General features: G+C 41.3%; 1 protein-coding gene across 14 annotated transcripts in view; it reads left to right on the forward strand.

Moving 5' to 3' along the window:
* rap1gapa (RAP1 GTPase activating protein a) overlaps positions 1–27,239 on the forward strand; it is a 477,305-nt gene that overhangs the window by 215,529 nt on the left and 234,537 nt on the right. The window contains exon 1 of one of the 14 annotated variants that reach the window (XM_067970462.1): positions 8,360–8,506. The exons of 12 other annotated variants lie outside the window; for them this stretch is intronic. The gene's annotated coding sequence lies outside the window, so the exon portion shown is untranslated. Of the gene's footprint in view, positions 1–8,359; positions 8,507–8,992; positions 9,147–27,239 lie in introns of those variants that run through there. One more of the 14 variants, XM_067970464.1, reaches the window with a different exon arrangement.

Below are 27,239 nucleotides of genomic sequence, written 5' to 3' on the forward strand. Positions count from 1 at the left end.
GTCAGCAAAAAAACTAACCAAAAAGCCCTCTGAGTAATTACAGTCTGTACCGTGAAAATAACAAGCAGTGAGGGATGGCAGGCTGTACTGCAGTCTCGTGTGGGGGAAGCATATAGATGATGGTTATAAACCTGTCGAGCTTCTCCTATGTTTTACGATAGTCTCTGAATCCACCACCCCTCCCAAACTCCGATTTTATTTCCACCTTGTAATCACTCCCAAATATCCACTATTCCCTGCCTTGCCTTAAATGTAATAAACAACTTTTGAATTTAATTCAATATTGTTAGTCTTTTAGCCATAATAGGCACTGGATAATGGGTTCTGCAGCATAGTTCAGAGTTCAATTCACATTTCATTTCCAGTTAATGAAGCTGTTTATGATGGTGATAAATAGCCATTACTTGATGAGATTTTAAATCTACCAGGTCAATATCTCTTTTCATAAATGTAGGTCATCATGGAACAGGGCCTATTTTTTTGTAGAACTAAAAGCTCGAGGACCATCAGTACCGAGCGACCTCATATTCTAAATGTTACCGCACTGTGAAGTGATTTACTGTAGACTGCAAGATAAAGTATCCTGGTTCATTAAGATATTGTTGCTTTAAGTTATTATAAATTAGCCAACATTAAACCACTTGACTAAACCATTAACTCTGATTTGTATTTATGCTTGCTAACCCCATTAACCCTCTGCAGTTCACTTAGCATTAATCAGACTGTGTAGTAATTTGGATTATACTTAGCTCATAGTATAAATATATGCATGAATGTAATGAAAGCTTTCAGCAGTAATGGTGAGGTGTAATTAATTCCGCTGTCACAATTACTGTACTGAGAATAACAGCGACTTAAATCTCTCAAAATCTCAAACCAAGTCATTTCAAAATCAATTTAGAACTAGGCGACGGAGGGATTCTATGGGTTAGACACTGACATTTTTACTCCTGGGACCTGTGTTGAAATCCAGCCCACTAGTGCAATGAGATGAAAGTCGTCTCCTGTCTGTTGAGTGTAAGGGCCCAACATAAAGTATGCGTGGGCAGTCCCTGGTGGAGATCCTTGTGCCCACAGGGACCGCGACGCGAATCTATCCTCAATCTGCTCATTTCCAGAGAGGCTACAGGATGGCCAGTGTGTGGGGAAAGGGAAAAATGTGATTCACTGGTGAGGGTGCTGCTCCTGAGATTGGGGCAGAGTAGGGGAATGCTTCACTCTGCATCTAAGCCATGCTTGTACTGGGTGCTCAAAATGATAAGTCTCCGTTCATGTGCACTGACATCTCTCATCTTAATGAGCAATAATGTTCAACCAAGAAAAAAAACTGAATGTTGAATCTTTATTATGCTGGATCCAGATATATTTCCGACGTCTAATTATGTGCCAACTCCCTTTTATCTCACAGAAACATGGTTCTAAAGCTTATGCATCAACATTGTGACTGAATTTATGTTGTACTCTGTCTGCCACCTCCTCCCACCCCCAGAGTTTATTTCTCCAGATCTACAGTTCCAGCAGCTGCTGTAATATGTTGTCTTATCCTGGCTTCCAACCACTCTCCAGCACAGTGCATCTGTTATGAATATTTAGCTCTGATCCAAAATAAATTGATGTTGGGAAATTCTTTTAAAATCCATCAACGATTAAAAAGGGAAAGGATTGTTTTAACTCTTCATTTCTTACAGCAAGTTGTATCTGTGGTATGACTGGAAGTTGCCTCAGTACATCCTTTTGTATAGTTTTTATTTGTAGATTTGCAGTGGGAAGATTTTTTTTTAATATGCCAACTAAAGGGGCAATTTTAACTTGGGGCAGGATTTGGGTGGGCGGGTAGAGAACGGGGTGAGTGCTAACCACCCACCCCTGACTTTGGCAGCGTGAGGCAAAGGTGATTTTGTTTTTATTCGTTCATGGGATGTGGGCGTCGCTGGCGAGGCCAGCATTTATTGCCCATCCCTAATTGCCTTTGAGAAGGTGGTGGTGAGCCGCCTTCTTGAACCGCTGCAGTCCGTGTGGTGAAGGTTCTCCCACAGTGCTGTTAGGAAGGGAATGCCAGGATTTTGACCCAGCAACGATGAAGGAACGGCGATATATTTCCAAGTCAGGATGGTGTGTGACTTGGAGGGGAACGTGCAGGTGATGTTGTTCCCATGTGCCTGCTGCCCTTGTCCTTCTAGGTGGTAGAGGTCGCAGGTTTGGGAGGTGCTGTCGAAGAAGCCTTGGCGAGTTGCTGCATTGCATCCTGTGGAAGGTATACGCTGCAGCCACAGTGCGCCGGTGGTGAAGGGAGTGAATGTTTAGGGTGGTGGATGGGGTGCCAATCAAACGGGCTGCTTTGTCCTGGATGGTGTTGAGCTTCTTGAGTGTTGTTGGAGCTGCACTCATCCAGGCAAGTGGAGAATATTCCATCACACTCCTGACTTGTGCCTTGTAGATGGTGGAAAGGCTTTGGGGAGTCAGGAGGTGAGTCACTCGCCGCAGAATACCCAGCCTCTGACCTGCTCTTGTAGCCATTGTATTTATGTGGCTGGTCCAGTTAAGCTTCTGGTCAATGGTGACCCCCAGGATGTTGATTTTAACTCCTGGGCCTCGCCTTCATGCCGCCGGTCAGCTGCCCGCTTGAAACAGACAGGAAGCAGCGGCCGGGCGGGAGCTGAAGTTCAGGAGACCGCCGGCAGGCACTGAAGGGAGGCTCATTGGCATGAAGGCTAAGTCGTGGTGAGGGGGGTTTCAGGACCATCCCACGGGAGGGAAGGGGTAGGAACCTGGGGCAAGGGAAGCCTAAAATTTCCTTGTGGGACCCAGAGGAACACTCTTGTTCCTTCTGGCCCCACAAGGAAAGTTTTTTTTGAACAAACATTGCCTAAAGTGGCCTCTTCTGGTCTCAGATCCCGCTGTCTTTGCCTGACGGGAAAGCTACGACGGCTTCCCTGCTCAGGCCAGAGTTGAAATTGCAATCGGGGGCCAATGATGTAATTGGACCCAATCTGCATATTTAAAGGAGAACTGCGCCGGCTTCAGACCAGTGCCTTGCCGCTTACTCAGAAAAGCAGGTTAAAATGGAAGACAGGAGGATCCAGGAGGGATGCTGATGGGTAAGTCTCCCGGCCAATTTTAACAGCCCACCTCCCCTGTTTCCGCCAGGTGGGAAGGGTTAAAATGGCCCCTTCAATTTTTAAGTTTTCTGGCATGTACATTGAATTATTTTCACGTGCTTTGATTCACTAATCTTTACACTGCAGCATTTGAAGTTGTGTTGTTCCACTGAATTTAATGATTAATCTCTCTTTTCAAATGATCTGCCAGGTTATTAAAGTGCCCCATGTGGTAAATTCAGTTTTAAACTTGTCACGCTTTAAAGGGATGGTACACAGGTGGGAACAGCTTCCCAGTTGTAAAGGTTAAGATTCTAGCTAGCGAATAATGCCGAGAATTAAACCTAAAATGCCAGCGTTCCGCATTGCATAACTCCCATGTTTAAAATGTCTTGATAAAAATGTAATCAAACCAGGGGAAATCCATGATAATGCAGCGTATTAGAGCACCGTGATTGTAGTCCTGATCTTCCATGCATCGAGTACCCAGTCAGTGTTGTGTTATCACGGAAAGCTATTAAGCAAAGGGAGGGACAATAGATCATCACTCTGCAAGATGTAAGACCTCCTAGTGTTTGGTTCCAGAGCAGCATTGGTGAAGACCTACATCAGGTCACCACCTTGGAATGATGCACAGTTCAGCAGAAGGAGTTTCATCCTCGACAATGGAGCCTCGAGTGAAAATGGATGTTCCTCGTCTTGCTGGACATCACATTGGACTTTGAATAAAAATTGCAAAGTATTAATATACAGGGGCATAGGATACTGTTATATTATTTCTGAAGCCTTGATTTGATTTTTGGCTGAGTGACGGGATTAAATTTTTCTCTGGTAGCTGCTGACACTTTCCATTTTAATGGAACAAGTGTGATGTGTGCTTGTGACGAGATTTTAAAATCTGAATCAGCCGCCTGCCCCTGCAGTGACAATAATGAGGAATCTTATCCTAAGAAGCAGTGTCTTTGGTACTTGCTGCCACATCATACAAGCAACATGAAAAGTCCTGTGGAATGGAGGATAAGAGTATCCCATATTTTAAAGTGCCATTGTCTAAATGGAATAAATGTTTGGCAAACCAATTTTGTTTAAGGAAAAATCATTGAAGTCCCATCTCTCACTTTTATCCCCATGACATGACACACATACGAATATACGAGTTAAGAGCAGGAGTAGGCCATTCAGCCCCTCGAGCCTGCTCTGCCATTTAATAAGATCGTGGCTGATCTGATTGTGACCTCAACCCTACTTTCCTTTCTACCTATTATAACCTTTGACTCCCTTGTTAATCAGGAATCTATCTAACTCAGCCTTAAAAATATTCAATGACTCTGCCTCCACCGCTCTCTGGGGAAGGGAGTTCCACAGACTCACGACCATCTGAGAGAAAAAATTTCTCCTCATCTCCGTCTTAAATTGGAGACCCCTTATTTTTAAACTGTGGCCCCCAGTTCTAGTCTCTCCCACAAGGGGAAATGTCCCCTCAGGATCTTACATGTTTCAATAAGATCACCTCTCATTCTTCTAAACTCCAGTGTATACAGGCCCAACTTGTCCAACCTTTCCTCATAAGATAACCCCCTCATCCCAGGGATCAGTTGAGTGAACCTTCTCTGAACCGCCTCCAAAGCAATTATGTCCTTTCTTAAATAAGGAGACCAAAACTGCACACAGTATTCTAGATGTGGTCTCACCAATGCCCTGTACAACTGTAGCAAAACATCTCTACTTTTATATTCCATTCCCCTTGCAATAAATGACAACATTCCATTTGCCTTCCTAATCACTTGCTGTACCTGCATACTAACTTTTTGTGATTCATGTACTTGGACACCCAGATCCCTCTATACCTCAGAGTTCTGCAATCTCTCTCTATTTAAATAATATACTGCTTTTCTATTCGTCCTGCCAAAGTGGACAAGTTCACATTTTCCCACATTATACTCCATCTGCCAAATTTTTGCCCTATTTATATCCCTTTGCAGACTCCTTATGTCCTCTTCACAACTTACTTTCCTACCTACCTTTGTGTCATCAGCAAATTTAGCAACCATACATTCAGTCCCTTCATCCAAGTCATTGATATAGATTGTAAATAGTTGAGACCCAAGCACTGATCCCTGTGGCACTCCACTCGTTACATCTTGCCAACCTGAAAATGACCCATTTATACCTAATGTTTCCTGTTACAAGTGACAATGATGTGATTTATGACATTGCTCTTTGTGTTAGGCAAAGCCTTTTTTTCCTTACTTTTTCACAAACATTTCCAAGAAGGTGATACCCCTTTAAATGAATTACTATGAGCTGAATGTCGTCCAGTGCTGGTGTCACTTTCCCTTTTGTAAAGAACAAGTGTTACTTGAAAATCTAACGATAAACCTTTGTAAACAAGCGCGTGCAGACTGGAATCAGATTTAAATCCAGTCAGGAGGATTGTTGCGTGAGATCAACATTTAAAGCAAAATCTTGCCTGACGCACCAGATAATTCACCTTATTAGGAGTCTGATGGACAGTTTGAGGAAACTGACTAAAGTTCAAGTTAAGTTTCAATAAAGGACTCCACAGGAAATTGCTTTAATATTGATTCGAATGATGCTATCTGAAGCCACTATATTGCCACATCCTCATCGTTCTCTGGTCAGGCAAAGTGGAGATCTTTACATTCCAGCTTACATCATCAGTACCCAAGTACCAGTGAATATTAAAGAGACACTGCAGCTCCTTACCAACATTGGATAAACCTGCGTTTAAATAGCACTTTATCATAAGAAAACATTCCAAGGCACTTTACAGAGACGCAAGGAAAAAACAGACACTTGAGCCAAAGAAGGAGATATTAGGAAGGGCGACCATAGACTAGTAGAATGGTTACAGCACAGGAGGAGGTCATTCGGCCCATCGAGCCCGTGTCTGCTCTTTGTCAGAGCAATCCAGTTAGTTCCATTCTCCTGCTCTTTTCCCTGTAGTCCTGCAAATTTTTTCCCTTCAAGTATTTATCCAATTCCTTTTTGAAAGCCACAATTGAATCTGCTTCCACCACCCTTTCAGGCAGCGCATTCCAGATCATAACTACTCACTGCGTAAAAAGCTTTTCCTCATGTCGCCTTTGGTTCTTTTGCCAATCACCTTAAATCGGTGTCCTCTGGTTCTTGACCCTTCCGCCAATGGGAATAGTTTCTCTTTATTTACTTTATCGAAACCAGTCATGATTTTGATCATTTCTATCAAATCTCCTCTTAAGCTTCTCTACTCTAAGGAGAACAACCCTAGCTTCTCCAGTCTATCCACTTAACTGAAGTCCCTCATCCCTTGAACCATTCTAGTAAATCTTTTCTGCACCTTCTCTAAGACCTTCACATCCTTCCTAAAGTGCAGTGCCCAGAATTGGACACAATACGTGGACCAAAAGCTTGGCCAAAGAAGTGGGTTTAAGCAGGGTCTTAAAGGAGGAGAGGAAGGTGGAGGCATTTAGGGAGGGAATTCCAGAGCATGGGGCCTAGGCGGTTGAAGGCACAGCTGCTACCGGTGGGGCAGAGGAGGGGGGTATGCACAAGAGGCTGGAGTCAGAGGAATGGAGATTTTGGGAGGGAGGTTAGGTTGTATGGCTGGAGGGGATTTAGAGATAGTGAGGAGTGAGGCCATGGAAGGATTTAAACATAAGGATGAGAATTATAAGTTTGAGGCTTTGGGAGACCAGGAACCAATGTAGGTCAGCTAGGATGGGGCTGTATGGTCAACAGGACTTATGCTTGACAGGATACAGTTTAAATAACCCATTTAGATGGGTTAACATGTGTGTAAAAATAACGTACACAGGAATGTACAAGCTCATTCGAGCATGAACTTTGCCGATCGAAGTTCTGTCCTCCTTATGGTGGTCTCTCTCTGCTTGCCAGAGCTCTATCTGGGCAATATCATTCCTGAGTTATTCTACACAGTTTGTGACTGTGTATCTAGGACCACTTCATAATAATGCATGCTGTGCAGTATAACTGGCTTGTCAGAGTATATAACTTCCAATCCTCATCAGGTGTTAATGTTCTTTCCTTTTGCAGTTGTGACCTTGATCTGAAACTTACTGCATAGGGTCGCAATCTTGAAAAATCTGGAATGAATGCCAATGGCGAGGTTAAGTGTCAGCTCGGCCCAGTGGTAGCACTCTTACCTCTGAAGTAGAAGGTCAGGGTTCAAGTCCCAGTCCAAGACTTAAGTGTCAGCCTAGATTGGGTGCTCAAGTACAGTACTGAGCGAATGTCGCATTGTCAGAGGTGCCGTCTTTCTGATGAGATGTTAAGCCAAGGCTCTGTCTGCCTGTTCAGGTGGATGTAAACGATCCCATGGCACAATTTCAAAGAAAAGCAGGGAATTCTTGTGCCTGACCAACTTTCATTTCTCAACTAACACCGCCAAAGCAGATTAATTGTCATTTATCTCATTGCTGTTTGAACTTTGCTGTGTACAAATTGGCTCCGTCTTTGCCTACATAACAATGACGATGCTTCAAAAGCAAATCGTTGTCCATGAAATGCTTTGGGCCGTCCTGAGGTTGTGAAAGGTGCTATATAAATGCAGCTCTTTTCTTTTGTTTAATGAACATTCCTGAAACTTCAAAGTTTAAAATGGTATTTCATGTATGTGTGTATACACACTGTTTAAGTGTCTGAGGTAATGGATAATTAAGCTGTAAAGTGCTGTTTGACAGTTTGGGTCCATTGATCATTCATTACTCTTGGTAATCCATTCAAAGCCTTCCATTCTTTACACTGCTCTTTCCAAGAAAAAGAACTGTAGAAAATCTCCCAACACATTGGGGCTAGTATTCAACTCAAATTGAACAAAGCAGCAAAATAAAGCAAGCTGCTCCTGTCTCCCTGAGCAGATCGGTTTTGATAGTTCTCAGCTGGTGCACTATGATCAATTTAACACCAATATCTATTATAGGGATAAAGCTACTCCAACATTAGAAATTATTACTGTAATAATCTTAAACTACTAAAATAAGCACAAAACATAGAACTTACATCAAATAAAAACACACCTGCACTTGCCCTATTAGTTTATCAGTCAATGAAAAACTCTTTGTATTAACATAGCTGCATCATAGACACGGGCAAATCAGCCTTCGAATCAAGGAGGCGTCAATACCAGGAAATGTGTGCTAACATTGAGTAAGTGTGCCAGTGATACTAAGAAGCAAAACAAACAGTAATGAGAACTGTAAAGCCCCCTGTCTTCAGCCTGAACTGCTGCCCCTAATTTCCTGGCTCACACAGACACTGCTGGATTAGCATTGGTTTCTGAGTTAATGAACAGAGCCACTCTGGGATGTACCCATAACTGATGTCAAAGGAGCAGCTCCATAAGTAACCCTGTGCCAGGACCATGGGTGGGTGGCTCTCCGTGGAAGGTAAAATAAGCAGTTCTGGCTAGCTAACAAACATTTACTTCAATTTTCATGCCGTATAGAGGAGAGCAGAGAGTGCTTTGCTCTGTAAGCACCTCACTCTACTTTGCCCTTCCCCCTTTCCCCTCCCCCCGCCCATGTTTTTTGTCGTATTTCCTCTCTTTATCAAGGTGCGGACTAACATTGCGTTTGGTTTTATGGGCACCAGAGCACTGTGACAGATATTTATTTTTTGCTTACGATTTAGCCTCATATCTGTCATAATACACAAGGAATTATAAACTATGCCTTGATTTAGTTTCATGCAAATGTTACAGACTTTAGCAATTTTGTTTCGGCCAGCTATTTGAGGGAGGGGCCAAGCCATTCAATTCAAATACAAACATCTTTTAAAACTTGCTCGATTATGAGTTTGATTGGCAGCTGTTTTTGAATTTGATTGGCAGCTGTTTTTGACTTTAACAGTTATTTAAAATTGATTGGGTCCCCTGTTACTTTCTGGAAAGTATTTCTCAATCTGCCTGGTTCAAATTGGAGACTTTGCTTTGTGCCTTTTGGAGAGTGATCAGTCAGATAGCTTTTGTGGATGGCGAGAACAGGAAAAGAACCATCGTACGAGAATACATAGTTTAGTACTGCAGTCGTGAGTATTGGTTATTTTCTACTTGAAAAAATATGTTTAAAATCTATGTTGTGTCAATGCAGTGGTTAACTTATTCCTTTGTCCTGTTCACCCATCACCCCTGTGCTCGCTGACCTACATTGGCTCCTGGTCCGGCAACGCCTCGATTTTAAAATTCTGATCCTTGTTTTCAAATCCTTCCATGGCCTCACCCGTCCCTATCTCTGTAACTTCCTCCACCCCTACAACCCTCAGATTTCTGCGCTCTTCCAATTCTGGCCTCTTACGCATTCCCGATTTTCATCGCTCCATCATTAGCCTTTAGCTACCTGGGCTGTTAGCTCTGGAATTCATTTCCTACTCCTGCTAAATCTGGGTATTCTCTGCAGTAATCTTCCATAACAAATGTTTCTTAAAACCTGTTATTCTAACAAAGGCCTCTTTTGGCATCTGCAGTGGCCCATATTTGTTCAGTTGACTGGTAGAGGTTCAAATATAGCCTGGTGTTCACAGAGAAAAAAAAAACTTGAGTTTGATGACAGCAGGATAAATTACAACTAGTTTATTCTTCAAAGTAGTTATAATGACCATCACAGCACAGTGAACCTGACTGTTACAGAGCAATACTTGAGGGCTTACTGGTTTTCTAGAAAATAAATCACCCAATGACATCTGGTCACACATCTTGCCGTCTCAAAGGGTGAGAGGGTTATGTTGGCAGACTCCATCGGCAGTTTATTTTTCAATGAACTGTAAGCTTCATCTTGTGTCTTATTTATGTCACAGTTTGTTGTGGTTATTCCTTGTGTATTGTTTCATATCAAGGATGCTGACTTTTTTTTTGTCAGTTGAGATTTACTTATCTTTTGCAGCTTGGCTGGAAGATAGAATAGTAATTCCACCATGTTTGGAATTCAGCCCCTCTTCAGTTAGTTGTTTGGTATTTTCTATTGGCTAACTAAGCTCTCAGTGCAATCCATGCAGGGAACTTGGAATTTGAATGACATCTTATTGAATTGTTTACTTTAATGAAGCTCTCACGCACTTTATATTGACTGGAAAATAGAGTGCTGTGCAAGTCCACTGGGGAATAGTGAAATGAGTGATTACACAATGTCCTGACCCCCCACACCCACAACTGCACCAGCGGAAATGATTCCTCGATTGGAAAATGTAGCTCATTGGCACTCAATTGTATTCTAAGATCTTTAGCAAAATTAGCAACCAAGAAGGGTTTTAAAAAGATTGAGTTGTACCTATAATTTTATAAATTCTTAGTTTTGTAATACAAAACAACCCACAGACTGTTAAAACAACCTGCTGAATTTCAGAAGACTGGATTATTTTACAGGCCAGTTATATTACACATTTGCATCAGTGCAATGAGCTGTGTCGTAATACTCGGGAGTGAAGTCAATAGGTTCGATTTCTGGCAAGTGATGCAGGACTACCTCAAGGACAGAGTCTCCCACTGCTTTGTCTTCACACTGACTCCAGTATAACTAACTGATGCAAAGCAAATGAGAAGTACCTAAGCAGTCAATTGAACTGCCTAAAAACATTTAAAATGTAATTTTCAAATTGTTCTATTAACAGACAGTTGCAATGTTTTTTTTGCTAACATTAATTTACACTGGCATTTGGAACAGAGCATGTGCCTGGCCAGAGAGTAATGTAAAACTTATGCTTGATGCAATAAGCAGGTACCAGTCTCAAATAGGTAATTTCAGTATAAGAATGCCAGTGTTTTGATAAAGAAAGTCTTGCATTTATATAATGCCGTTTATGACCTCAGGACATCCCAAAGCACTTTACAGCCAGTGAAGTACTTTTTGAAGTGTAGTCACTGTTGTAATGTAGGAAATGCAGCAGCCAATTTGCGCACAGCAAGGTCCACAAACAGAAATGAGATAATGATCAGATAATCCATTTGTGATGTTGGTTGAGGGACAAATATTGGCCGGGGAGAACTCATCGGTGAGCACTCTTCTTCGAAATAGTGCCAAGGAATCTTTTATGGGGCAGATGGGGCCTCGGTTTAACATCTCATCTGAAAGACCTCCAACAGTGCAGCACTCCCTCAGTACAACACTGCAGTGTCATCCTAGATTTTATGCTCAAATCCCAGGAGTGGGATTTGAACCCACAACGTTCTGACTCAGAAGTGAGAGTGTTACCAGTGAGCCATGACTGACACCTAAATAAGCCACTGTTACTTGTATCTAGTGTTAATATTGGCACTAACTCTGAAGCTAATTATTATCCAGGGCAACACAACAAGAAACAGTACTCCATTAGATGCTGTAATACAGTCAAAAATGTCACCAAATACATGTGCAATTAATTGTCACGTGCGTCTGCTCTGCTTGTGCTCTATTTGTTGAACGGAGGGTCAAACATAAACATTGCTGACAAGTCCTGGATTTGAGTCCATTTATGCCTGATTTCTTTTAATTACTGAAAATGGTGGCACAATGCCTCCATCACATGACCATGAAGATCCTAGCGATGCCGTCAAGCAGAGAATTGTGTGTCACGGCTTTTACTGCCCCACCAGAACAAGGCTAATCCGATGTCACCAATAACAGAGGAGTAACGGAAAATTTATTTTTCAATATAGTGGGAAAAAAAATCTTTGCACCCCATGAATCTGTAAATGTCTGTCACAAAAACATCCCACCTTACTTTGTCCAAATGTTGCTTTTTTGGCTAAATGAAAATTGATGGTGAAAATCTATTGTGTTCATTTGAATTCCACAACATCTGTTAAAATGTAAATATATTTTCCATTATGTAGGGACAGGGAGATTTTCTTTCCCTTTTGGATTGCTGACTATCTAAGATCAAACTCTATGTTCTCTGATTCATCCCATTTTGGTTTGTAGTATTTGAGTAAATCAAGATTGCAATCAGCTCTTGGCTTTTATTTTGGTGCTGAATTACTATGCCATTCTTAAAAAGGTGGAGATGACCTCAGAATATTAAATAAAAGCAATCAGCTGCTTCGTAAAGAGCCAGAATATTACATTCAACTGCAAGGACTGAAAGATAATTTTTTAATATTTTCTGAGCTCAAAACCATTTTGCTTTTAGCTTCTAAGCACATAATTGGATGAATACATTTTCTGAGATGAGATTCCTGCTTGTCTATGAGTGTGAATTATTGTTGGTTCGCATGATTCTGACTAAACACACAGCTGCCAGAAGCTGTTAGAAATACCGCCACAGGTAATAAAGAATTGAAACCACACAAAACGCATGTGTAATGAATAATGATGTGCTTCTGAAAATTAGCATTCAGACATTTTCTTTTCATTATACAAAATAATGCATTAACATGAGCAAGCAAGTATCACTTTTACATGTAGAACTATAGAATCTTACAGCACAGAAGGAGGCCACTCGGCCTATCGCACCTGTGCCAGCCCTTTGAAAGAGCTACCCAATTAGTCCCACTGCCCCGCTCTTTCCCCATAGCCCCGCAATTTTTTCTTTTTCATGTGTAAATCCAATTCCTTTTTGGGGTTACTGATGAATTTGCTTCCACCACTCTTTCGGGCAATGCATTCCAGATCATAACATCTTTTGGGCCTTATTTTGTAATGCTCTTTTATCAGTTTTTGTATTGTTCCCCTCCAAAGTATTTCTTTCTTCTGAAATCTCAATCAGCCAACAATATCACTCGGCATGTAGATTTTAAAAGAATTTTTTTAATTTGAGATACATGTTGGAGTAATGGGTTCGTGAGTACATGATTTTTTTCACCTCTGTCACCTGGTTTTAAATCCAGCCAAGATTGGTGGGATGAAAGTTCCTTCTGTCCTAATGCAAAATGGAACTGTCCAAATTCAGTCTGGTTTCTTTTGTCTGTCGGCCCATGGTTTAAAGCTGCTTATAATTTGGCATGGATAAGCACAAAACTGTCAATCTCCCTCGAGTACAAGGACGGCAGGTATGGGAAATAAGAAAGAAGTCACAATGGGGCAGTACGGTGTGATTTTCTGAGGTTGGGATTAAAGCACATGTTTGGGGCCAAATAAAAGGATCTTTACTGTCACTTGGCCAGGCGATACATGGCCTGCAAGTGCTCAGTTCTGAACTAGAAAAAGCTCTGACATCCTTCACACTGATGGACACAAAGTTCACCAAGAAATAATATGCTGCTGAGAAGGTTTCTATGACTTTGAAACTGGATACATCTGTAACGTAAAACTTTGTGTTTTTGTTTTTACAATACTGCATTTTGTTGAATTAGAGAAGTGAGGATTGGGCTTGGCTACAATGAACCCTGCAGTCAAATAGCCTGCCAATACTCGCTGCCAGGCTCACGTATGAATAAGGACCACTTGGCTCAGCTACCAGAGGGTGAACAGTGTCTGTAGAACTATGGTCTAGCAACGAGTCAATTATTTCAGGAAGTGAGGGAATACAAGGGGGAGGAGCTCCTGAGCCACCCCAGCAATTCCACACTTTACACCCTCCATTGGCTCAGCTGGTGCGAATCTCTCTTAGGCCTTTAGAAAAGCCCAAACCTTGCCTAAACTAAGGTAAACAATCCTGGAGGGGATCATGACCATGCCTAGAGGGAGAAAGGCTCCTTCTCTTCAGCCTCATTGGGCCATGAGGGACATCAGATGGAGCAGCTGTGGGCCACTCCACCTTACAAGGCAGGATCAGGACGGTTGTAAGTACTGGCAGCTCGCCCCGGCAATGCAAATGACTCCATGTCTGGGATTTGGGATGGGGTCTCTGACCTGGAGCTAGAGCAGGTAGGGTTCAGCGAAAAGGAGTAGACCCTCGGAGATATTGGCTCCAAGCTCTCTTTAAGAATCCTGCAGTGTGGAAAGGACCATTTCACAATCAAGACCACTCTTTCTGCAGGCTATTTACTATCCACCTTATCATTTGCCAACCCGGGGCAAATTTCTGCATAAAATCTCTAAGCCCAAAGTTAATTGGGCAAAACTGGTGGTTCGCAAAAGAGCCAAAGGTGACATGAGGAAAAACTTTTTTACACAGCGAGTGGTTAGGATCTGGAATGCACTGCCCGAGGGAGTGGTGGAGGCAGGTTCAACCATGGCCTTCAAAAGGGAACTGGATAAGTACTTGAAAGGAAAAAAATTTGCAGGGCTACAGGGGTAGGGCAGGGGAGTGGGACTAGCTGGATTGCTCCTGCATAGAGCCGGCGCAGACTCGATGGGCCGAATGGCTTCCTTCCGTGCTGTAACCTTTCAATGATTCTAATTCCAGAGCGTTAATCGATCCCCAGATCACCACTATTTTTTCCTCTGACACTGCTTCCTCCACCACCAAACCCCAATCCCACCATCGCAGGATCCATCATACCATATGATGTGTTTGAGCATCTTTGTTTATATCCAGCCCCACAATCTCAATCCATTCCCCAACCAGGTGAATTGCTCCAATGTTGAAGATGCACACAGAACAATTTTAGCAAATTGATTAATGCGTGTAAAATGGTCATTCATACCAGATTGTTTTGAAATAACTTCAGTTTGTTGTGGTGCAGTTTGGCCAGCGGCAAAAGAAAAAGACTATGTAGAACATCATTGAGCAGACAGCCATGCTCTACGTCCCTCACAGCAACCAATTTATCTAAGCTAAGTAAACTTGTATTTAAACAGTGGGAATCATCTCATCTATTAGTTATGTTTGAGTAAGGTTTTTCTTTTCTTAGACTACATGTTCAATATTGTGGGTTCAATACTAATGGGATTCTTCAAGAGGCCAGCTCAAAACTCAGATGTAATCATTCTTCATATGACTTTATTCAGAACATGGCTTCTGTTAGAAATAATTATCCAGAGAGACAGCATGTTGCATTTATATCAAGAGAGTCACTTCAAGAGCAAGTGGTTTTGTGTCAGTTTTGGTTCCAATGCAGGTCAGACAATTATCTGGAAGTGCATAGGCTTGTACCTGCACAGTTGTTTCAAACTTACAATTCACGATTTTATTTCCATCCCGCTGAACATTCCTAATAGCTGGGGAAGGTTCTGTAGAAGCATGGAATGAAAAAACACATCACTGATCTGGCTAGGTGATCAAATGGTGGGGTACTGCCAGGAGCAACATTTTACATTGCTTCTCTGGCATTACCACCTCTTCAAGTGGGTCTCAATGCAAGTAAACAGTGTCACCTCGTTTGTTGAAAGTGGCAGCTTTTTAATTCAAATAATTTCCCTATGTAGCACCAAATCATATTTAGAATGTTCATTTTCCATACTGCCCTCACGTGGTCATTTGTTAAAAGGTCTTCAGTCTCGTTGCTGGCTTTAGGTTTCTTTAAGTGTGCGTTTTTCAGGCATTGTACATCATTGTGTGAAAATCAACTGCCATTTTGAAGTTATTGTCTCGATGGTGATAAATTTTATATAAAAATTCTTCCCAATTTTTCCCCTCTTCAGAAGCCATTGATGTATCGGTGGTATAGTTCAGTGTTGTCCAATTTAAATTGCTGACTAGCCACAGGTGTGGCTAAGGTGACACGCAAGGCCAGCATTTATTGCCCATCCCTAATTGCCCTTGAGAAGGTGGTGGTGAGCCGCCTTCTTGAACTGCTGCAGTCCGTGTGGCGAAGGTACTCCCACAGTGCTGTTAGGTAGGGAGTTCCAGGATTTTGACCCAGTTACGATGAAGGTGTTCTAATTTTAGTTGAAAATGCCTTATGTACACTCACAATACAAGTAAATGTACTTCACGTGTACATTTACTTAACATCTACCCCCATTCAGTAACCAAAGAAGTAAAGCACTCACAACAATTAAAAAACACTCACACACACTGCTTTTTATCTTATTATTTTATTAAAAAAAGCACAAAGGTTAAAGTACACATGCAAATATGAGTATTGAGGTCACATGCCCAATGATGGTATCTATTACTCATTTTTAATTTACGAATCAGAAATGCAATTACCCATATCTGGATCCCCAATTAGCCACATGTGGCTAGTGGCTAACTTATTGGACAACACTAGTCTGGTTCTAGTAACTTGCCCAAGTGGTCACTCTTCATGTGTGACGCTGCCTATATATTGAATATAAATAGGCTATTCAACCAAGGTGAGCATCACCGTGGAGCCCAATGTTCTGTTCAGCCACATGAGTATGCGAACGCGCAAACTCTCTCTCGTTCTTTCTCTCGTGTTCTCTTTCTCTCTCTCGTGTTCGCTTTCTCTCTCTCGTTCTCTCAAATGCTTTCAAGCAGAGTCACTGATCAAGCTCACTTTTTCTTTCCCCTCCTTCCTGCTGCCTAGCTGGGTTCAACCAACACAGCACGGTCCTGAGATCGAACTTGCAACATTTCTGGCCTATATGGACTGCTTCTACATGGGAATATAAATTTCCCAGCCATTTGTGTGGTTTCCTGGGGTCCCATATATCCCGGGCTGGCCAGACGTTCGCAGTACCAGGGTTACACGGGGTCACAGGAGCAGCGAAGCAGGGGGGAGATCCCACTTGAGCTGAACTCTTAAGGAAATTCCTATTTAATTTAATTTTATTTTGTTATACACAATGGCTAAAAATAGAAACTGGCTGACTGCTCATTCATTTTGTTTCCTATTTCTCTTCTGGTACATGTCAGCAAGTTGGAATAGTGCTTTAATCAGCTCAAGCTCAGAGTCCAACACACAGGATACTGCAATGATGTTCATCATGACCATTAGGTGATAAATAGCGACAACTATTGAGTTGTGGTAATTGAGCTCATTCTCTGAGTGCAGGCTTTTACTAATCATTACCACGGTTAATATATTAGTAGCTAAACAGGCGTTGTTTATATTTTGCACAAAACAACTCCATTGAAATCTATCCATCACATTTTAGTGTACTATCATCAAACCTCAAAATACCTGCCTGTTGCTACTGGTGTTTAACATCTGTGCGAGAGTAACATTGGTGCTGAAACTAGAAGTCCAGGTCAGTGCCAAAATGCGATGGCGGTGTTCAAAATGGCTGTTAATGGGTCCTACAGGAAAAGGGTTTATCCAATCTCAATGCAATTCCTCGTGAGCATGGGTCAAAAGCAGAAAATACCTCAACTTTGGCACTTGTGGTCAATCACGATCTGAGAGGCTGATGTGGGAAATGGGGAAAATGTCACTGCAACCGGAGCTAAGGCCAGGAATGAGGTACACTGCTGAGGAACAGGAGTAGGCCATTCAGCCCCTCGAGCTTGATCCGCCATTCAGTTAGATCTTGGCTGATCTGTATCTCAACTCCATTAACCCTCCTTGGTTCCGTAAATCTTAATACCCATACCCAACAAAAATCTATCAATCGCAGTTTTGACATTTTTGATTGACTCAGCCTCAATAGCTTTTTGGGGGAGATAGTTCCAGATTTCCATTACCTTTGTGTGAAGAAGTGCTCCTTGACATCACCCCTCAATGGCCTAGCTCTAATTTTAAGGTTATGCCCAGGGGAAATAGTTTCTCTCAATCTACCCGAACAACTCCTTTAATCATCTTAAACACCTCAATTAGACCGCCCCATACTCTTCTATATTCAAGAGAATACAAGGCAGAATAGAGGGGACTGAAGTCTGCTAACTATGCTTTACCCAACCTGGGAGTGCTTGATGCTGACGTCGGAGTCCAAGTAAGAAAAGTGTTCAATTCTATAGAGTGAACATCCCTCCCCCTGTGAGGAGCATAAAAAAGAAACAACTTAAAAAGGCTACTTTGTACTGCCGTTATATAGCAGCACACTCACCCATTCCAGGACTGGGAATAAAGTATTTCTGAACCTCCCCCCACCCCCTCTCCAGCACTGGATAATGTTCATTTTTCTTTGTTTTGAAATAGGTGCAAGTGTGCTGACAATAACAATATTACAAATAGTAATATAGAATCATACAGCACAGAAGGAGGCCATTTGGCCCATCGTGTCTGTGCCGATTCATAATTAATTCAAGATTTACAATTAGTATGAATTGCATTTACACATAGCAAGCTCAGAAATTCTTAGTCACTGAAGTCACCAAGTAGGAAATTACAATATTCATTTCCCTAAAATACCCAAGGGGTAATTTTGCAAACTGCACTGCTGTCATGGATCCTCACTGGTGAGCGCTGAAGATATTAACTCTGCTACTGAGCTCGCCGCTAAATGAGCCCACACAAAAATTCAGACCCTGTTTGCTTTTCCTATAATGTGCAGAACGCAGCTATAAAAAGATAGCATTCAACAAATCCAATTCAATTCTTGTAAACAGAGTAATGTTGAGTTATACTATAATCCTTTTTGCTTTTTTTCATCTATGTTTTATTAAATTTTCCTTTTTCAATATTTGAAACTGAATAAAACATTTTTCTCAAGTGATCTTCAAACCTGGGACAATTCCCTGCTGAAAAGCATTTTCATTAGTAAATATTTCATACAAGTCAAAACCCAATAGTGAATGCAAAAAGGGGTCAAATTGATATTAACTTCTTTATAACTTTTTTTAATTCTGCCTCCCAACGGTGCTTCCTCCTTTCGACTGACTCTGCCAAGTGTCTGATTGTCGGGGGATCTGGTCTTTATCTATATTTTATATCGGAACAGGAGTAGGCCATTCAGTCCGTCGAGCCTGTTCCGCCATTCAATTAGATCATGGCTGATCTGTATCTTAACTCCATTTACACGCCTTGGTTCTATAATCCTTTAATACCCTTATCGACAAAAAAATCTAGCAATCTCAGTTTTGACATTGTCAATTGACCCAGCCTCAACAGCTTTTTGGGGGACAGTTCCAGATCTCCACTACCCTTTGTGTGAAGAAGTGCTTCCTGACATCACCCCTGAACGGCCTGGCACTAATTTTAAGGTTATGCCCCCTTGTTTTGGACTCCCCCATCATAGGAAATAGTTTCTCTCAACTACCCTATCAAATCCTTTAATCATCAATTAGATCACCCCTTAATCTTCTTTAGTACAAGGGATTATAGATTTAATTTGTTGATCATTCCTTGTGTGAAGAACTTCATGACATCAGTCCTAATTTGCATTTTACTAGTTTAAACCTGTGCCCCCTTGCACAGGTTAATTTTTAAGTCTGGATGCAGAACATTGGACCTTTCCACAATCCACTTGGGATGTTACTTATTCAGGGGAAAAAAACTCACTTATAATGCAGCGGCTACTCATAAACTAAAATGTATTTACTTCGAGGTGTAAGAGGGTCACACAAATGAAATAATTGCTCAAAAAGATACATGAGAACAGCACAATTATTCCCTTCACCTTCCCTCTGGGAACTGCTTTGTCTTCAGTCTACCTCATTAATGGCCCAGTTGAATGAACTCCTTGCAGCTCTGATGGTTAAGAAATAAGTTGCTCTTCATATAGTTCAGTCTTCAACATGTTTCCAAGGGTGTAATGAATAATCCCTGAGAGTTCTAACCTGGAACAGGACCCAGAACAGATGAAAGCACGACTCAGACATGGCCATGTGCTTCAGTTGGCTCATTTCTCCATTTCAGCCTGCAGTCTGCTGAATCAATTGTTACATTGTCTGCAGATGGAACAGCAATTTATAAAGTGCGTCAGGAGAATGCTGAATGTGAACTTCTATTAGTATCTAGTTAGTAGCCAGTTGCATAGTGTTTTTGGATTAATTTTCCTGCTACTGTCAGAAGTAGTAAAACTGAAGAGTGTAACAAATACAGGCAATATTTCATTCTAACCTGAAACAGCGTATCATTTTCCAATAAATGTTGACCATTCATTTAGTAGTGAAACAACTTTCCCCCCCCCCCCCCCCCTTTTTTGCTTTACTTCAACACCACTCTCATCTGAATCTAATTGCTTATCAGAAACACTGGCTTTGATATTAATGGGAGGGTGGGAATGCTGCAGGGGAGCCCATTAGCAGGCGACGGACCCAGCAAGGCCGGGACGTGGGGACCCTGCCGAATTTAACGGGGCCACTGGTTTTTAACACACTAATTCAATTAGTTTGAACTGAAACCAGTTTATAAAAAAATCAAAAACACAGTTTAAAGCTCTTTCTATTTTGGTAAAACATGATGTAAATTTCAATGGGACATTCTACTGTCTGATCTCTGGAAACTGGATAAATGTACTCCTCTAGTTTGCATTTTAATTTTGTTTTTAATGATTATTTGTATAATCTTGGCCTTCGATTCAGGGTCCAAAATCTGGAATTCAGCTGTAACCATGCATGAACTAGATCCATTTGCCACTGGATCTTAAATGCACAGAATCATTTAGAACTTAGGTACATCCCATCCTCAACCAAACGTGAACACTTACTATGAAGGAGGGATGTTAAATACACCTTCTCATTAACATTGTCATGGACACAGACATACACCTCCCTCAGCAAGACCACATTCCTCTAACCAAGCAGAGTTCCTCGCATAAAACCTACTGGACTTCTTTCTTTGCAGTTACGTCGAGATGTTGACAATTGTCATAAAGGAGCGCCAACATTTTTGGTGTAACATAAAATGATTTTGCTTTTGTATCAAGTGTTATTTTGTGTCTCAATGTGAGTAACACCAGATCTCAATTTAGTTTCTGTTTTTATCAATGCTACAGTCCTTGTACATCTGAACCTCCCTCTCTCTCTAAGCTCATCCCACATGCTCTTTCTGTTCATCATGTTGAAGTTAAGAACCATTGTCATATCTCCTGCTCCAACTTTTTCTTCCTTCAGTCTTCCCTTTTACCTACACTTCTAAATATAGGTTTGCCATTACCTAACCACTATTTTTTTTATTTACATTATTTTTCTACTCTTTTTTTAAACCCTCCCACCTTACCCACCACTGATGCCTTGAGCATGGCGAGGAATATCATCATGTGGGGAATTGAAGACGCTGATACATTTTACCAACTTATTGCGACAATAGTGCTTTTAAATTTTTTTTGCCTTTTTTTTGTGCGAGTGTTTTGTGCTCTTCGAAGGTGAGGAATATTTTGGCGTGGAACACTCAGCATCAAGCATTCTTCAGTCAGGTAGAGCACAGTAAGATGCAGAGTAAAGCTCCCTCTACTCTGCCCCATCAATGTGTTTCAGCCCCAGCCTGATGACCCTCCACTATTGATGCAGTGTAATACATTTCCATTTTCCTATTTCATCAGCCATCCTGTGGCCTTTCTGAGTGATATTTTCAATCTATTGCCAATAAATAATGAAAAAGGGTCAGTTTTGTCTTATGGGCTCATACCCACTGGAATCTGGATTGGGACCGGTGCTAAACTCAATTCATATGGGGGAGATTTTCGTCCTCACCACCTGTGTGGTAATGTGGCAGAGCCCACCTTTATAACATGGCAGACCGGATCTCCCCCCACCTCCCTTTTATAATGTGGCAGGACGGAACACCCACCTTTTATAATATAGCAGGGCAGACCCTGACTGATTGCCATTCCATTGCTTTCAATGGCAATGATGAAAATCCACCCCATGGAACTTTGACAATCAGCATTCTAATGCCATCGGTCTGAGCTCGATTTAATCTCCGGTCCCAGAGGTAAAAGACTGGTGCTGAAACTACTATACCACCCATTCTCCTCTGGGCTTTCAATTTTTGGACCCATGTTGTACTCTCAAGAACTGCCACAGTGAACATTCAATAAATAACATCAGACCCACAGTGAGACTGCTTTCAGGCTAAGTGAAGATAATGTATACATGGCTGAGTGCATTATCCATGTTCAATAGATGCCTAATTTCATTTTCATTTTGGATATGAGCTGGAAATCACTCTCATGTAGTTGAGAATTAATCTACATTTTGTAGTGACGTTAAAATGATCTGTAATTAAACAAAAAAGTACTTTGTGCTTTTGGCAGTTTATCCTCAATGGATGAACAGATTTGGACACGAGGACTGTGTGTGAATGAGTTCTGTTTGAGGACTCATTTAATCTTGAATTTCTAAACTACGTCTCCTTTATGCTTTTGAAGGCAACTTCTGGAGCTGAAAGGCTGGGTTTTCTACCCATTAAAGTGAATGGACAGAAAATCGGGACCTGGCAGACACAGAAGCAGAAAACCCTGCTGACAAGTATAAACCTGGAGGCAAAGGCAGAGTCTCAAGTTCCGGAACCCTTGTAGGCAACTGGGGAATTTGCCAATAGTGTGACCCATATATCTACAAGCACTGAACAAAGGCCCTGTCTGCTTGTTCGGGTAGAGGTTAAAGATTCTGTGGCACTATTCAAAGAAGAGCAGAGTGCTCTCCTGGTGTCCGAGCCAACATTTTTCCGCTAACCAGCATCAAAACTAGTTATTCCTCTCACTATTGTGTGTGGGATCCTGCTGTGCACAAAGCTGTGATTTACATGTTGGTGGTTTTCCTTCTGAATGAGTTAGTGCTGCTGTGCCATGGCTGGGATGGCAGCAGCACCCCAAGCAGTGGTTCAGGCATCCCTGCATTCTGCCCTGGAGTGAGTTGGTAAAGGGTGCCACCATGGTGCCAAGCAGTCATCGGAGGAACAAGGAAAACCAGTGTTGGTATGTAGAATATGATGCACTAGGAATTGGAGGAGGGTGCAGGATTGACTGTGAGGTTTCTCTTTTTATTCCAGGCTGGATGGAGCAGTTGTTCAGTCAGTGGGAAGGACAGATTCTTGTGCAGAGCAATTAATGACTCACAAGAGGGTCAGGCGAATTACCTCAGCAGTTGTCAAGGTGACTTGTGGTTGCTTCCCTTGCCATATCAGGAGGGTGGCAAAGTACTGAACAGTCTCCTTCACAAAGTATGTGAGCAACAAGTCCTGAAGCAGCAAAACCATTTTTTTTATTCAAAATGCCAAAAATAAAGCCATTTCTTGACAATGTCACTTTAAGCATCTAAATAGTGGCTATGGAAACAGTAAAACAAGCTTTATGTGGGAGCATTCTGCCCCTGATTTGCACCCAGCCCCATTAGAGGAAAGCTGTGCGCAGAGTCCTATAATCCATTTGCATGTTACTTGTAGCACTGTGTCCTTTTCAAAGTCAGGTGCAGATACCAGAAAAGCTCCATGGGTGAAGTTAAGGTGCAGTACTACTCAAGGGCTTAATAGGGGAGAAAAGATTAGCACCCATTTTTCCTTTGCATTGTATCCACTTTTTGGGCACTATTTGGGAGCAGGACAGAGGAAAATCTACCCTTATATTTCAAGGAGATGTTTGAGAACAGGCGGCATTGTTAGGATGAAAACAATGCTCTCTTTGGTGTCACTGGAATAAGTTCGTATTTTTCAATTGATATAATTCCCGCTAAAATTAAGATTTCTATCCAATTCTGCTTTTATGTACTTGTCCAATGTGTGATATAAACCAAATATAGGATGAAGAGCCATAGGGAATAATTCATATCCCACTCATAGTTCCAACCATAAATCACTCATATGTTTGCTCATGAGATAATGGATCAGCTCACTTATGATGAATTATACCCACAAGACTTTAATCATGCATCTACTCCTTTAATCAGACATCATCATAATTAAGATTTTCAAACGAAGCCGTAAAAATCACAGCATTATGCATAAAACTAATATTTTGGAATAATATAGTGACTAACTGGACCTTCTGTAACTGTTTGGGTCTGTATGTGCTTCACGATCCACTCTAATCAGGTTTGGCCTTTATACCAGTGATACCAGGAAATTAGATCAATAAAAGCTGCGAGGCTCATTTTTCCGCCAATCAATTTGCAATGTCTACGCAATTTCACAAGAATCAGCAATCAGCTTGTTATTGGGAGTGTGGGCTATCAACAAGTTAGAAGAAAATAGGAACCTAAACAGGTTTGAATCAAAAATAAATTGAATAATTTACAATGTGGATTTTTTTTTTTGCGGTCTGAATTAATTGGGGTCAGTGAAATGCTCCAGATCGTGATTTTAAAATGAAAGCAAACGGGACTTGCTACTAAATGAATCTGAATGAAATCTTTTTAAATTGTTTTTTTTAACCTATTTTCACCGATAATAAATTCTTAGTTTTATTTTGGATGATGAATTGGTAAAAACAGATCTCCCCTAAATTTGAGAGAGAAATTAAATTTCCCACTTTTCTTCTTATCAAAATTCAGACCCAGAAATTCCTGCAGATCACTTCCATAATGTTGGGACACAGGTTGTAAAGCTTCGACAATGATTACAACGACATTAGCAAAACGTGTATGCTGCACACAATGATTGCAGTACACCGTTCATACAGTTAAACCCTCTAGTTTGGATTTCAGTCAGATTTTAAAAGCATTTGTAGTCGTGCTACTTTAAACATATATTTTGCAGCCAACATTTTGTAGCGCACAACACATTCACTAGTGCTGTCAATGTATTTTACTGCCAAAATAGCTTGACAGTAATTTGCGATCATGCAAACTTGTGTTGCGATATAGCAGTGATTACATTTCAAAAGTACTTTATTGGCTGTAAAGTGCTTTGGGACATCCTGAGGTCGTGAAAGGCGCTATATAAATGCAAGTCTTTTTTATTTCTTTTGCATTACCCACCTGCCCAATGTGCCCCGAGGTTCTCTGAATGCTTTGATCTCCTCCCTCTCAGCCACATATTATGCCCCGAATATAGTACTGCTCCCTTCTGCGCTATCTTGCACCTGGGTACAGTCCCCACCATATATAGCGGGCTCATTGGTGTCAATGCAATTTGCCCTCTATAAACGGTGGCCGGTGTAATCAAGGTTTTTAAAAAGTAGTTCTTTACAGACGTGGGGCTCAACAAGCTGGCAAGGAGGGCTCAGGAGTTTTAAAAGCCGGGGGAATGGGATGACTGAAGGCGGCAGGGCGGCACATTCTGACTGTCTCACGTGGTTGTCAATAGTGCGAACAGCTGATTGAAGCTGCCTGAAGTCTCCATCAGCTGTTCCCACCATTAACTACTACAGGAGGCAGGGGATGCTCTGTTCATCTTGCAAAGTGAGATGTTGATTGGATGCAGCCATAACAAAATCAGCTTTTAAAAAGTCGGTAAGTACTGAACTGAACAAAACAGCCTCTACATTTAATACGTTTTAAGCAGTGCCTTTGTAATTGACGCTTATGGTGATGGCAAATGGTTAGCGTCATTTGCTCGAATAAAGCGGCTGACCGTGATGAGCGAGGATGGTGTCAGTGGTGGGGTCTGTATTCATAGAATGCTATTGTGGAAAATAAGGCTACATGAACCTTCCCTCATGCTTTGAACCTAGTCTGTAACATATATTGTGAATAGAGGAAGGGATATTAACCCCATACTTTTAGGACCCTGTTGGATCACCCCTACGCCTTTAACTGTACAGTTATAATATAACTTGGGGGTCATGCCCCCTCTGCTGCACAGAACACTCATTATTGAAACCAAAGTTTCCTGAAACTCAGAATTGTTCAATTTCAAGTGACTGTTGCTTTTGGACTATTGCAACCACCTCTTAATGAAAAGCTCACCTATACAGAGAAGTGGAGATTTCAAGCAGTTCAATCACTGTTAACAATTATACGAGTTGGTTCATTGCTACAACCTATTATGGTTTTACTATCCACCACGTAGAATGGACAAATCAGGTACTCGCTATATGCAGTGGGGACTGTACTACGCATAATTCTATAATGACCGCAATAGCTATTTCTTCATGTGACCCTTGTTTGTTCCTTGTCACCCTATTTATTATAACTCTGATCAAATGATTTCCACCTACATGTTTTTTTAGGCTTATATGTGGTTTTACTTTTCTGCAGTGCAATGGTACAGTTGGGAGTTGATGACTTGGAACAGATTATAGAAAGTAAAGTGGTGTGGAGATGTGAGAGGAATGATGACTCCATCAGCCTGAAGCTGAAGGACCTGTGCATTGGAATAGTGCCATTCATGAATAATTGGTTTCCGTTTCTCAAGCTGCTGGATTTGATGCTCACCTAAACAATCAGAGAAGGATGATGATCAGTTCTGTAAAATGATTTCATGTACTTGCTTCAAAGGACAGATACCCAACCAAAAACAGACACAAGTAATGTGCACCAACAGTAATGATTAGAAAATTATAGAGAACTTTCATGCCAATGTGAGATTCATTTGCAGTAGTATATAGAATGCTTTCGGGGAGACTGGTGTTTTCGGTTGGGTTTGTCATGACATTTGCCTCAAGTTCGTTTATGCTAATTGGATTGAATTTGGACAGGATTTAGTTTCATGCCTACTTGTGTTCATGTAAGAATGGTAATTAATGCTGCTATGATATGTACAATTATGGGATGGATAGCGGTATGTAATGTTCATTCCTTAATATGTTAATGTTCAATTGATCTTGAGTGAGTTGTGTGCATTACTGGATGTTAGATGTTAAATTGTTTTGCACAGCTGGATATGTGTTTGATTGAATTTTATTTACTTGGCCTGTTCACAGATTCCAATATTGTCAGCATAATTTGTGTAATTGCAACGGTGCAACTGATTTAGGTGTGATTAGATAAATGCGTGAAGTGTAGATGGAACAGATGTAGCAGAACGTTACCGTTAACACAGTGAGGGGTGAAGCTGATAAACATTCTCGGTACATTTCTGTAGTATTTAAGACTACATTATGTCATTGCATGTGTATCCGGCAGAAGGAGCCAATCATGGTGATACTGCTGTTACTCATTGGGTAAGCTCTGAGATGTATACGTATCTAGCAAATTAGAAAATATATATTGGCCAAATAAATATCCATTCAGTGGTCTGGTAAAATGAATGGTTACTTTGTCATTTTATTCAGAATCCACATTCCACTTATAAGAATGCCTTCATAACAGACTTATAAATAAAGAGCACCAGACTGACTGGATTCCTGAACTGAGCCAGTTATGCTACATTTACCAAATAGTTGAATTTAGCCCATGGGTTTGTACCTTTAAAACATGGCATGAATTGGCAGAAGGACCAAGCATCTCTTTGCAGATGCGAAGTCAATGTCCCACTAAAGTCATTCTCATTATTATGTTTCATATCTGTGGTTCTTTTGGATATGTTCCCACTTAGTTGTCTTGGGGGAAGGAGGCAATTAGACACTGGTGATCAGACCCTTTGGTAGTCTATGGAAAACAGCTGTTCCTGCTAATCAAAGTAGGGTGATAGGAGATGGAAGGTGCTGATGATGGGCACCT

This window comes from Heptranchias perlo, chromosome 32 (genome assembly GCF_035084215.1).
Source record: "Heptranchias perlo isolate sHepPer1 chromosome 32, sHepPer1.hap1, whole genome shotgun sequence".
NCBI lineage: Eukaryota > Metazoa > Chordata > Chondrichthyes > Hexanchiformes > Hexanchidae > Heptranchias > Heptranchias perlo.